The sequence below is a fragment of the Denticeps clupeoides genome, unplaced genomic scaffold (assembly GCF_900700375.1).
Source record: "Denticeps clupeoides unplaced genomic scaffold, fDenClu1.1, whole genome shotgun sequence".
In the NCBI taxonomy this organism is placed as follows: domain Eukaryota; kingdom Metazoa; phylum Chordata; class Actinopteri; order Clupeiformes; family Denticipitidae; genus Denticeps; species Denticeps clupeoides.
The window spans coordinates 39429-51989 of record NW_021629905.1 but is presented as its reverse complement, the minus strand read 5'-3'; the positions used below and the strand labels follow the sequence as shown (position 1 = coordinate 51989).

The 12561-nt window shown below is 48.4% G+C and overlaps 1 pseudogene; it reads right to left on the bottom strand.

The window, feature by feature from the left end:
• Positions 1 to 6: 6 nt before the first annotated feature.
• On the bottom strand, positions 7 to 11112 carry LOC114776989 (interferon-induced protein 44-like; annotated as a pseudogene).
• Between the last annotated feature and the right edge of the window lie 1449 nt (positions 11113 to 12561).

Below are 12561 nucleotides of genomic sequence, written 5' to 3'. Positions count from 1 at the left end.
CACTACTTGAGGGATTCCTAAGGAGCAATAGGCAAAGTAACTATAACAAGAATTTTAAGAACATATTTGTAACTTAGTTTATCTTGTGTAATAAATACTCATTCTGAACAAGGCAACATTTAGAAGAACAGTCATTCATTCTAATGTCCTCATAACATTGTCTGTGTAACTGCACTTGAAATGTAAGTTTAAAATCCTCACCCATGTCACTGGCCTTTTCTCGGATTTTCCTCATTTTCTCAATTATTTTGTTATCCATGAGAGAGATTTTGCTGGCTGGTATGATGCTCACCAAGCAGTGGGTTTTATCACTGTTACTGGGATTGGGTTTATAGCCTTGATCGCTCTCTGACAGTGGAGAAATGGGATTGAACTGAATGATAGAATACAAAAGTGTGGTTAGCTTGAGTTGTGTTTGTTTGTGCCTTTGTGTGTGTTTACACAGTACCTTGTAACCGTCCATTAATCTGCCTCTAAAGCTTGGATGAGATCATCTTGGTGAGCCCCCTCTGATTCACATGGCTGCAGACCCATGATGTCACTGATGACAAAGGGCAGGTACGAACCATACTGTTTATTTCTTATTTGTAGGTTTTGAACTGAAAAATGAAGAAAAAACAAAAGTTTTTTTTTTTTGACCAGGCATCTTGTCATGGGTTAGTTTCTGCCAATCCTGAACTAGAGATAAGCTGATAGATGGATGGGGTCGTATTGGATGGACCGTTTCATTTTGTCACAAAAACAAACAATATATCATTTGTCCCAATATATAACAGGAGTTTTGCATTTCAGTTCTGACAACAAAATGGTTTAAGGGACTCCATTGTTTCTTTCTGTTTGTGTATTATAGAACAGAATTTAAGAATGACACTTACTACTTTAGTGAAACTTGTCCCTGCTGTTGCTGCCTCTGCCAATGAAGCACAGGCCATCCGCCCCTGAAAGATGCTATCTATGGCATTGATGAAGCTGGACTTCCCTGCACCAACAGGTCCATGGAGGAGAATCCTAAGTTGTTTCACTTCTGGTTACTTATTACGAGATTCCTCAAATCCTCCTTCATCTTTTCACTTCCACTATCAAAGAAATGAATAGACAGATTTTCAGAATAAAGCTGTAATTAAATTTTGTAAGTGTTTTGGGTGAATGAGTGTTGTAGGAATTGGAGTTACAGGGGGTTGATTTGCCTCCAGTCTGCATCATATACTGTGGAACAGAACAATCAGAATCAGAATCCCAGTTACTGACCTGGATCATAGTACAGCTTACTCTTTCACAACTTACACGAGGCAGCAAGCTGTTCATTGGCTGTAACAAAGTGAATAAAACAACAGTTTTAAACTGGTTTTTGTAAATTATATCACACTTCTCAAAACGTTTAAGGGAACACTTAGGGCCCGTCCACACAAGAACTGTTTTCAGTTTCTAAAACATTGTGCCTATACGTAATGCTGTTTTAACCTGCCCTCCTCCAAACCTGTAAGTGATGCTGTAACTCCCTGATCTTGCGTCTTATGTAGAGTCTAGTTCTCCTCCGTGGTGTGTTAAACTGCCAGAACACGTTGTTGTTACATGTGTTAAGATAAGATAAGATGTTCCTTCATTAGTCCCACAAGTCCCACAAGATAAGAGCAGCAAAATTCATAGACACTATGTCAACTCTATAATATTTCATTTCACTTGTAGAAATAAGCAATAAATATTCCTAGAATAGCTAAACAAAACAGTGAATGTGAGTTGTAAAAATAAAAATTATGTCAGTATATACATAAAATATATATTTGTAAGATTTTACATATGTACAGGGTGGGTAGATATAGACATATTGCACTTAAGATGAATCTGCCTTGATGGATGTGTGACGTGTTCGAGGCCACTAATGCACCAGGGATGCACGGCGGAGGGAATGAGGTGATTTTAGGCCGAATGCGGCATGTGCTTTGTTAAAGCTCTAAAACCCATAATTTTCTATAGCTTGCACGCAGAGGTGGAAAAATATACTTGAGTAAAAGAAAAAAAAACTTGATTAAGAGTTTACTTTGAGTAAAAGTTAATTAGTTACTTTTAGTTACATGATGTAAAAAAGGACTAGTCATTAATCCAATACAGCACAAGTTGTTTTATTCAACTAGGTGAGGGGGCCCATTAGGTGGTATAAATGTTCAAACAATGTTCAGACTACCCCATAAAACATTTTTAAGCACAGCTGGCCACAAACGTACCAAATTCTGAATTGTATGGTCTGAGGAGAAGTCAGGGAGGTGACCAAGAACCCAATGGTCAGAGGAGAATTTTCTAGAAGCACTGCATCTCTGCAGCAATCCACCAATAAGGCCTGTATGTTAGAGTGGCCAGATGGAAACCTATCCTTAAATGTCCCCTATTATGAAAACTTTTTATGTTTTTTTAGTGGTGGGCCGTTATCGGCGTTAACGTGCTGCGTTAACGTGAGACTCTTATCGGGCGATAAAAAAAATATCGCCGTTAATCTATTCACAAAGTTGGGTTGGGAGCTGTGTCTATACTATGCAAGCTATGATGACTTTCACCTTGATATTTAGTGCGGATGTATACCTAGCCGAATTGCACTGTAGGGGGCGAGAACGAGTCTTCGAATTGTGAAATTACCACATCAAACGTGACGTGGTAACATGGATGCAGCTAAGAAGCTGCCGGGTTTGCTTCAGGGAAAATGTATTTTTAAGAAGCTTCCCAATGGAAACCTTGACAAGACTAAGATTGTTTGCACCTTGTGCACCTTAGTTTACTGTAGGAGTTTGTAAGTACCACCTAAACGCAAAGCATCCGTTAGCTAATGCGGAGGATGCCGGGCCAAGTACTGATGTAGTGCAGGGGAAGAGTCGACGTCAAACTACTATGTTTGAGTGCAATCGAGGCAAGTACATCTTATTGAACATAATTTATTTTCATCACCAATTATCATAGTAGAACAGCTTTCTCAAGCAGTTTGTGATGCATTTTGGAAACAGGAGATGAGCCCCTGGTCTAATGCGCCACCTGGCTTGAGAAACCCGTTCAGAACCCGGGCAGAATTCAAATGAGCCATTTTAGTCTAGATTCCAAGATTACAGTGAGATTAATCTAGATAAAAAAAAATGTCAGGCATCACATTTGGAGGAAACCAGGCACCGCTCATCACCAGGCCAATACCATCCCTAGAATGAAGCATGGTGGTGGCAGCATGTGGATGTTTTTCAGCTGCAGGAACTGGGAGAGTAGTCAGGATAGAGGGAAAGATGACTGCAGCAATGTACAGTTACATTTACAGAATTATCAGACGCCCTTATCCAGAGCGAATTACAATCAGTAGTTACAGGGACAGTCCCTTCACCCTCCCCTGTCCCAAGTGGCCTATAAATGCACTGTTCTCCCAGGGTGTGCTGTGGGACCAGGAAAACCACAGTGTAAATGTGACTGGTATGCATCCAGAATTGTGTAGAAATATGGATGAATAATGAATCTGAAGCAGTGGGTAAATAAATGAAACTGGTTACCTATGGTGTTGTGTTTATTGAGAAATTTAAGCCAATGAATGCAATGTGGGAGGTGTAGTCAGTATAAGTGATATGTCATTGCCACCAAACAGTTAAAACATGCACCATACAGTTAAAAAATGGCCACACTTTTTACAATCCTCCCAACATGTGTGATGACAAAACGGGGTGATTCAAACTCAGGTACTAAGGTTAAAATCTGCCTGAATCCGGTCTCTCCCCTTGTCACATGACTCAATCATGTGACTAGGAGCAACACGGAAAAGACGAGGTAACGTGTGCCCTATAAATTGACGAGAGAGCAGCTGCCGGCTGCTCGGTCATTGATTGGCACTCGTTGTCAGACCCGGCTCCGCACTCCTCGAACCAAGTAAGCCCGTTCCAGTTTTTCTGTAACCCCGACACCTGATCTCCGTCCTGTCGCCCTGTTCTGTCTGTCCGTCCTGTCCTTTTTACCTTAGACGCGAACGACAACATCAGCGTGGTGTTGCGGCTCGCGCGCCCGCGTTCGCAGAGTAACGGGAGGAGCTTACCTGCCTCCGTGCGTCCCGCCGCACCGAGGTCTATCGTCTCCTCCTACACGACTCTCTCATTCTGGTCCCGGTTCGCGTGCAGAATGACCGAGCCTGTAAACGCCTCAGATTTCGCTGCTTTGTGTGATCGAGTAGCGCGGCAGGAAAACATGATCGAATGTCTGTCGCAGGAGGTTCGCTTCCTGCGGCAGCGTCTACATGAAGTGACTGTCGCGCACCGAGAGCACGAAGCGGCGAACGCTGAGCAGAGCCCTCGCCCCCCGCGGCTCCCGAACCTAGTTTGGCGCTCCCAGAGCGCTGGAACGGGACCGAGGGGAGCGGCGAGGCGCTCCTCACCACACTCTCCTTAATTTTCGAGCTACAACCTAGCCGCTACCCCAGCTCCCGGTCCCGAATCGCCCTCCTCCTACCCTGCTCGTTGGGCCCGCGGCGGAGTGGGCGGCCGCCCGAATAAACTCACCCAGTTCTGCATCCCTGTCGTATTCCGAATTCGTGGGGGAATTGAGGAACACCTTTTGTCACCCGGACGGCGTGGAAGACGTTGCGTCGCAGCTTTATCATCTGCGCCAGGGTTCCTCATCGGTCAGCCAGTTCACCGCCAGGTTCCGGACCCTGGCTGCAAAGACTCCGCTGGATGACCACGCCCTCCGGATGATTTACTACGAAGGTCTGGCCCCACGAATTCGGGGGGAGATGGTCAGCCGGGAGATGCCAGCAACCTACGAAGCCCTCATTCAACTCGCGATGAGGATTGATCGCCATCTGCTGGCACTCCCGAAAACTGCGGCCCCCACTCCAACCTTGCACCGGATTTCCCGACCGCCTCTATCACCACCTCAGCCCACCGTCACTCCTCCAGACCCTAGGGGGGAACCCATGCAGCTGGGACGGACGACCCTCACGCCCGAAGAAAAACAGCGACGCTTTCGGGAGGGTTTGTGTGCATACTGCGCTTCCCCTTCACACCGCCGCCTGGCCTGCCCTCATCGGCCGGGAAACGGGAGTCCCAGCTGATCGGTACGGCACGGTCGGCTGGGTCAATTCATCCACAGCCAAGGACGCCGACTTCCCGCCTCACTCTTCCAGCCGTCCTGAAGTGGAACCAGCGAGCCATTTCCACCACCGCCTTTGTTGATTCCGGGGCGGCTGGAAACTTCATAGACCATTCGTTCGTCCTACTTAATCACATTCCTCTGGAACCACTCATCCATCCCCTCACCATCACCTCTGTGGATGGTCATTCCGGTCTCCTCGGGTCCCATCGTTCACCGTACGGTTCCTCTACAACTCCGGCTGGACTCCCATGTGGAGAAAATCCAATTTCTGGTAACCAAGATTATCACCTCACCACTCCTCCTCGGGTTCCCCTGGTTGTCCCTACACGAACCCCATCTCTCCTGGTCGTCAGGCATGGTGTTGGAGTGGGGAGCGCACTGCCATCACCATTGCCTTCTGCCACAACCCTCCTCGTCTGTCTCCACGAACCCAGAACCGAGTCCTCCCGTGTTGACAACATCCCCTCCTGTTACCACGACCTAGCCACCGTCTTCAGTTCAGCCAAAGCCGCCCAGCTGCCACCCCATCGACCAGGCGACATGGCCATTGACCTGCTGCCGGGAACCACTCCTCCAAAAGGACATCTCTACTCCCTCTCAAAGGCAGAGCAATTGGCCATGGAGCGGTTTGTGGCAGAGGCGCTTCAAAACGGCACCATCCGCCCATCGACCTCCCCGGCCGCGGCAGGGTTCTTCTTCGTGACCAAGAAGGATGGCGGTCTGCGACCGTGCGTGGACTATCGGGGACTAAATAAAATCACCATCAAAAATCGAACACCGTTACCCCTCACCAACACCGCCCTGGACGCCCTCTCGGGAGCCAAATATTTCACAAAGCTGGATCTCCGGTCTGCCTATAACCTGATTCGTATCCGGGAGGGCGACGAGTGGAAGACCGCCTTCATCACCCCCACTGGTCATTTCGAATCCCTAGTAATTCCCTTCGGTCTATGCAACGCACCCGCCGTCTTCCAGCAGTTCATAAATGATACTCTCCAGGACATGCTGGGACGGTGGGTGTATGCCTACCTGGACGACGTCCTCATCTACTCACCCACTCTAGAATCCCATATTCAACACGTGAGGGCAGTACTAAAGAGATTGCTCGCCCACCGACTGTACTGTAAGCTGGAAAAATGCGCCTTCCACCAGCGCTCCACCACGTTCCTGGGTTTTACCATCTCGTCCCAGGGTGTGGCCATGGAGCCCAAGAAGCTAGAAGCAGTGGCGTCGTGGCCCCTACCCACGACGCTGAAGCAACTGCAACGGTTTCTTGGGTTTGCAAATTTCTATCGTCGCTTCATCCGTGGCTACAGTACGGTCGCAGCACCCCTAACTGCTCTCACCAAACCTTCGTCACGTCCGTTCCACCTACCCCCGGAGGCCGTTCAAGCATTTAAATCCCTGTGTCGGCAGTTCACCACCGCCCCCATTCTTCAACACCCGGATCCTGCCCTTCCGTTTGTGGTAGAAGTGGACGCGTCAGAGGTGGGTGCTGGCGCCGTCCTCTCTCAACGGTCCAGACAGGAGATTGCGCCCGTGTTGCTTCTTCTCGCGGAAGTTCACCCCTGCACAGCGGCGGTACGGTGTAGGGGACCGGGAGCTGCTGGCAGTCAGGTGGGCCCTCGAGGAGTGGCGACACTGGCTGCAAAGCTGTGACACCCCGTTTCTGGTCTGGACCGACCATCAGAATCTGATCTCCATCAAAACCACCAAACAGCTCAATCCCCGCCAGGCGAGGTGGGCACTATTCTTTGAACAGTTCGATTTCCAACTCTCCTACCGTCCCGGCTCCAAAAACCAGAAAGCCGACGCCCTGTCACGTCAACACGCCCCAGACTCAGAACCACCTGACCCCGAGCCCATCCTTCCTCCTCACCGCATCCTGGGACCTCTCCGGTGGTCACTGGAGACCAAGGTCCGGGCCGCCCAAGCGTCTGACCCGGGCCCGACCAACACACCGCCCGGGTGCCTCTATGTCCCAAAGACCTGCCGGCCCGATGTACTGCAGTGGGGCCATTCCTCCGTGCTCTCCGGCCATCCAGGACCAACGAACCCTCTCTTTTATTCGCCGGGCGTTCTGGTGGCCCTCAGTACGGCGGGACGTACAGGCATACGTGGATGCCTGTGACGTCTGTGCCCGGGCCAAACACTCCGACTGCTGGGCCCCTACGTCCTCTTCCCATTCCTCGTCCCCTGGACCCACCTCGCCTTGGACTTCGTCACCGGTCTCCCAGAAGCCAATGGTATGACCGCCATCCTGACCATAGTGGATCGCTTCTCCAAGGCGGTCCACTTGGTCGCCCTGCCCGGCCTACCATCCTCTGCCACAACCGCTGACCTCGTGCTCCAACATGTGGTCCGCCTTCATGGGTTCCCCCAAGACATCGTCTCCGATCGGGGACCCCAATTCGTCTCAGCTGTGTGGAAGGCGTTCTGTCGCCTTATTGGATCAACCTGCAGCCTCTCCTCTGGCTACCATCCCAGACCAACGGCCAGGTGGAGAGGGCCAACCAACAGCTGGGACGATACCTGAGGTGTTTCGCATCGGAACATCAACACACCTGGCCAGGCTTTCTCCTTTGGGCGGAGCTGGCCAACAACCTGCAAGTCTCCTCCGCCACCGGTCATAGCCCCTTTGAAATCTGTCATGGATATCAACCCACCATCTTCTCTCACCAGGTGCCCGCAGGCGGGGTCCCCTCAGTCCGTCAGTTAATTCGGGGTTGCCGAAAGGCCTGGAGATCTGCGAGGTCTGCCCTCCTGGATGCCTCCCGAAGGATGTCCACCCAGCACGATCGCCGGCATCCTCGTCGACTACATTTCCGAGTGGGACAGAGGGTGTGGCTGTCCACCAAAGACCTACGTCTCAGGACTGAGTCACACAAACTGTCCCCTCGATACATCGGACCATTCCGGATCCTCAGTCGGATCAACCCCCTCACATACCGTCTCCAACTCCCTCCTGCCATCCGCGTCCATCCTGTCTTCCATGTCAGCAAACTCAAACCCTTTGTCCGTTCCTCCCTTCATCCTCCGGCTCCGGATCCACCACCGCCACGCATCGTCGACGGGGGACCGGCATATTCTGTGGAACGCATTATTGCCTCTCGGCGCAGGGGTCGGGGGGTCCAGTATCTGGTGCATTGGACCGGATATGGACCTGAGGAACGTTCCTGGATCCCTAGTCGTTTCGTCCTGGACCCCTCTCTGGTGACTGAGTACCGGCAGCGTACCGCCTCCACTTCGGGGCCGTCGGGGGTCGGCCCTGGAGGGGGGGGTACTGTCACATGACTCAATCATGTGACTAGGAGCAACACGGAAACGAGGTAACGTGTGCCCTATAAATTGACGAGAGAGCAGCTGCCGGCTGCTCGGTCATTGATTGGCACTCGTTGTCAGACCCGGCTCCGCACTCCTCGAACCAAATAAGCCCGTTCCAGTTTCCCTGTAACCCTGATACCTGATCTCCGTCCTGTCGCCCTGTTCTGTCCTGTCCTGTCCAGCCCCGTCGTCAGACCCGGCTCCGCACTCCTCGAACCAAGTAAGCCCGTTCCAGTTTTCTGTAACCCCGACACCTGATCTCCGTCCTGTCGCCCTGTTCTGTCCTGTCCTGTCCTTTTTACCTTAGACGCGAACGACAACATCAGCGTGGTGTTGCGGCTCGCGCCGCCCGCGTTCGCAGAGTAACGCGGAGGAGCTTACCTGCCTCCGTGCGTCCCGCCGCACCGAGGTCTATCGTCTCCTCCTACACGACTCTCTCATTCTGGTCCCGGTTCGCGTGGCACCCCTGATGAGTTACCTAACAGCAATACCAATACGTCTGTGTTTTCAAAAAAAAAGCCATTTTGCCATCCACACAGAGAAATTAACTCTGGAACCGGTTGCAGAAAATAAGCATTCTGGGCCCCAAGGTCTGTTGTGTGTACACAAGGCAAGATCAGACAGAAATGTTACCATTTTGGAGAAATATTTTGTTGTGTGGTCTTAAAGGTCTTCAACATGGATTTATTTTTTGCTTTTATATAGGGCTGTATCAGAAGCATCTCTCCAAAATTCAGCCTTGGTGCAGAATTACAGCCACATTGAGCCACTCACACAATGAGATTTCCCCATGGCGTGCCGTTTCTGTGTCTGTACCTTTAAATGATCATGAAAAGGAGAGAGGCAGGAAGTGGAGGAGAGCGGCCTATAGAAGTGAGGGGGCATTCGTGAAAATTACGACCAAACACGGTGTTCAGCGCAGACAGGAAGTCCTGTTGGCGTTTTTCCAGAAAAAATAAAATGAACCCACTTTTTTTTTCAGAGGCTTGCATTTTGGAACTAAAATATACATTTGTGCTTATTTTTACACCTGATCACCGAGCAACTGCAATGCTTTGCACGTAGCTCAGTCGAGCTACTTTTCTAGGGGAGGGGTGCTAAATTCTCTAGGCAGACAAAGCATGACTTTCTTTGGTACAAACAAAAGTGATAATAGAGACAAGACAACTCCCAAGTCAATGTTTGACCAGGCGTTGGCCTCTGATAACTGGTCTTCTTCGTGTATCAGGCTAGAGTCTCATGTTTACCAGCCAGAGCTGCTCAGATGACTTGAAACTCAAATCATTAGGGAAAGTGAAAGTGATTGTCATTGTGAAGCAGAGCAAGCACAACACACGGTGCACATATAGTTGTTTTAGCCGGTCTGTTTTAATTAATTCGTTTTTGTCTAGTCTTTGGGTCCTGCTGTAATTTTAGTTTTTATTAGTCTAAGTCTTTATTGAGAACAGATGGGTGATTTAAGTGTTCCCTTAAATTTTTGAGCAGTATATATTAGTACAAAGTAATTAATGCATTGGATAGTAATCTCACCTAGGTCAACAAATGTTCTTTGCCATCCTGCAAATGCAACAAATAAGTGACATATTATTCTATATTATGTTGTAAGACATATATAGTTTAAACAAAAAAAAAGAAAACCCCAGTTAATTTTTGTATTTTTTTTCAGCTTCAGGATTAAAAGGACTTTTCACTTTTAATAATGACATTTGAGTAAAAAAAGATCTCAGTGAACAGTTGTCTTTCCTGAGACCTCTTTTTGAAGGTCATTTATTTTAGTCCCTTTCTTTGATGTGTCAGACTGACAGATAGAAATAATCCATTATGTGCTGAATGTGCCCAAATGAGATGAATTGTGAAATTGTTCTATATGAAAATTATAATTAATTAGTGGTGTTTTTATTCCAGTTTTTATAATTGATGTAATATTGAATTAATTAATTATGTTTTCATTTCCCATATATTCATAGTATGTGAGTATTAATTTCCCAAGGTGAATCCAATATTGTTCCATACTGTAGAAACTTACGAAACATTGCAGTCTAATCAGGACAGCAGACCCAGTGGATGGCTCTGAGGGCAAGGATTAAATAATTAATTCATAGGGATTATTAAATAATTAGTTCATAAAATCCTTCAATTGAATTTATTTGCACTAAAGGAAATGACTCTCCTTGCAACAATGTTGTAAACAAAAGGCCTTTCAGAAACAACATGTAGCTTGCTTTTTCCTGGTATTTGGGTGTGTCCTCAGCTTAACACCTTCTATCACGATGGCTGGACATGGCGGGGAAGGAGGAGGCATACGCACAATGTCACAGGACATGGGTTTAATACATAATAAACAGGACAGGGGAACATCACCACACCACACATTACACAGGACGAACATGAAACCCCTGCCGGACCGAATCATGACACTTTCACTTTCTCTCTCACTTCATTTAAGAACGGGTATTCTCTCAAAACAACAGATCCATAAAGATGAATTGACAGAATATGCTCCAAACAGACAAGCTGTAGTGTAATTCTGTCTAAGTCCTTGAATTCGTAGAGTGAGTTGTGTAAAGCCATAGCTTTGAAAGTGGCTGCCTTACCTCTCTGAAGGGAGATTAAAGAGCTGCTCGTGGGTGGGTTTGCAGCTAATGCAGTCAGTGTTAACACCAGTGCATAGCACTCATACTTTCATTTTCACTTCGGGTGTGGGCTGGATTGGGGGGAGTGGGGGGGGGGGGGGGTGCTGTGTTAAGGTGACACTACAGCTATTTCAAAACAACTTTTCACATCTGATGGTATGATGCTATGATGTACTGAAAAAACGTGATATTTTCTTTGTGATTTCACCAACTATGTTTTACTATAGATTTTTTAACAAACACTAACACCTTGAAGAAATGCTGACACATAATGAAAAGTTTTACTCTCACTATGTACTAATACTTCTAAAATCTGTATATAAAATCTATATACTGTATAAAAGGAACAGACTGCCTGTTCCTCTACAGACAATCCTGCACAACTCTGGTTGAGGATTTTTAGTAAGAAGAAAGTGAACGTAACAATGTCCACTTGCAAAAATGGCATTTGTTTTTTCATGACTATACAAACAAAGGTGCATATAAAAGTGTATTCCTGACAATCTGAGTGTTTTGGACCTGTAGAATGTACATAGTACATAGATGTGAGTTGTGTACAGATGATGCCTAAATGGAGATTTCATATGCGTATGCATCTGTTCAGCCCTGCTCATAATCTTGTTGTTTTGGGGGGTGCAGTTCAGGTTGGGGGCATCTCCTGAGGGGAGGGTGGGTGATGAAGCGATGGAGCTGGGTCCTCCGGTAGCCGGTGAGGAGGGCAGGCCAGGCATGGGCCTGGGTCAGCCTCCAGAGGGGCAGAGCGCCACAGAGCACACCTCCCTGTGCGGTGCAGGGAGGGAAACTGGTCGCACTGCCAGCAGGGACGTGCAGCGAGAGGGGCATGTGCCCAGAAGGCACCAGACAGGGGAGCCGTAAACGGTTGCCAGAGGGTTTCCTGTCCCTGTGCGGGGCAGGGAATGAAGCTAGAAGCATCATAGGGCACATGCGGAGACAGGGTCCGCACATACCTGGAAGGGTCGGTCCTGTTTGTTTCTGTGTGCCGGTTAGAGGGACCGAGGCCACCATGTGGGACCACATCGGGGAGCCAGCCAGAGGGTCCGGCTCCGCCAGTGGGAGGACACAGCAGGGCCACACCACCTGTGGCCAATCCAGACTATGGATAAGAGGCGCCATGGTTCCATGCTTCGGCGGCTCCGACATTTTTGTGAACTCTTTTCGTGAACTTGACCATCTTTTGTGAACTCTTTAGTGGAGCCTGCAACCGTTTATGTGTAAAGTCTGTAGAGTTCTGGCAATCGCCACACACCTATGGAATGGTTTAAGTTCTCCCCTTTTTCCCTGTGTTCAGCCATTGTGCCGTTGTTTCTTTATTGTTATTAATAAATCCTTGTCCCCATTATGTCCCACCTCTGCGCTTACTTCCCCTGTCAGCTCACTGACTTGACATGTGCATGCTCATTGTCATCGTCTGGCTGACGTGTGTTACACGAAAGATAAATCAATGCAATCTTAGTGTCTGCAGTGGTAACTGAATGTAAAA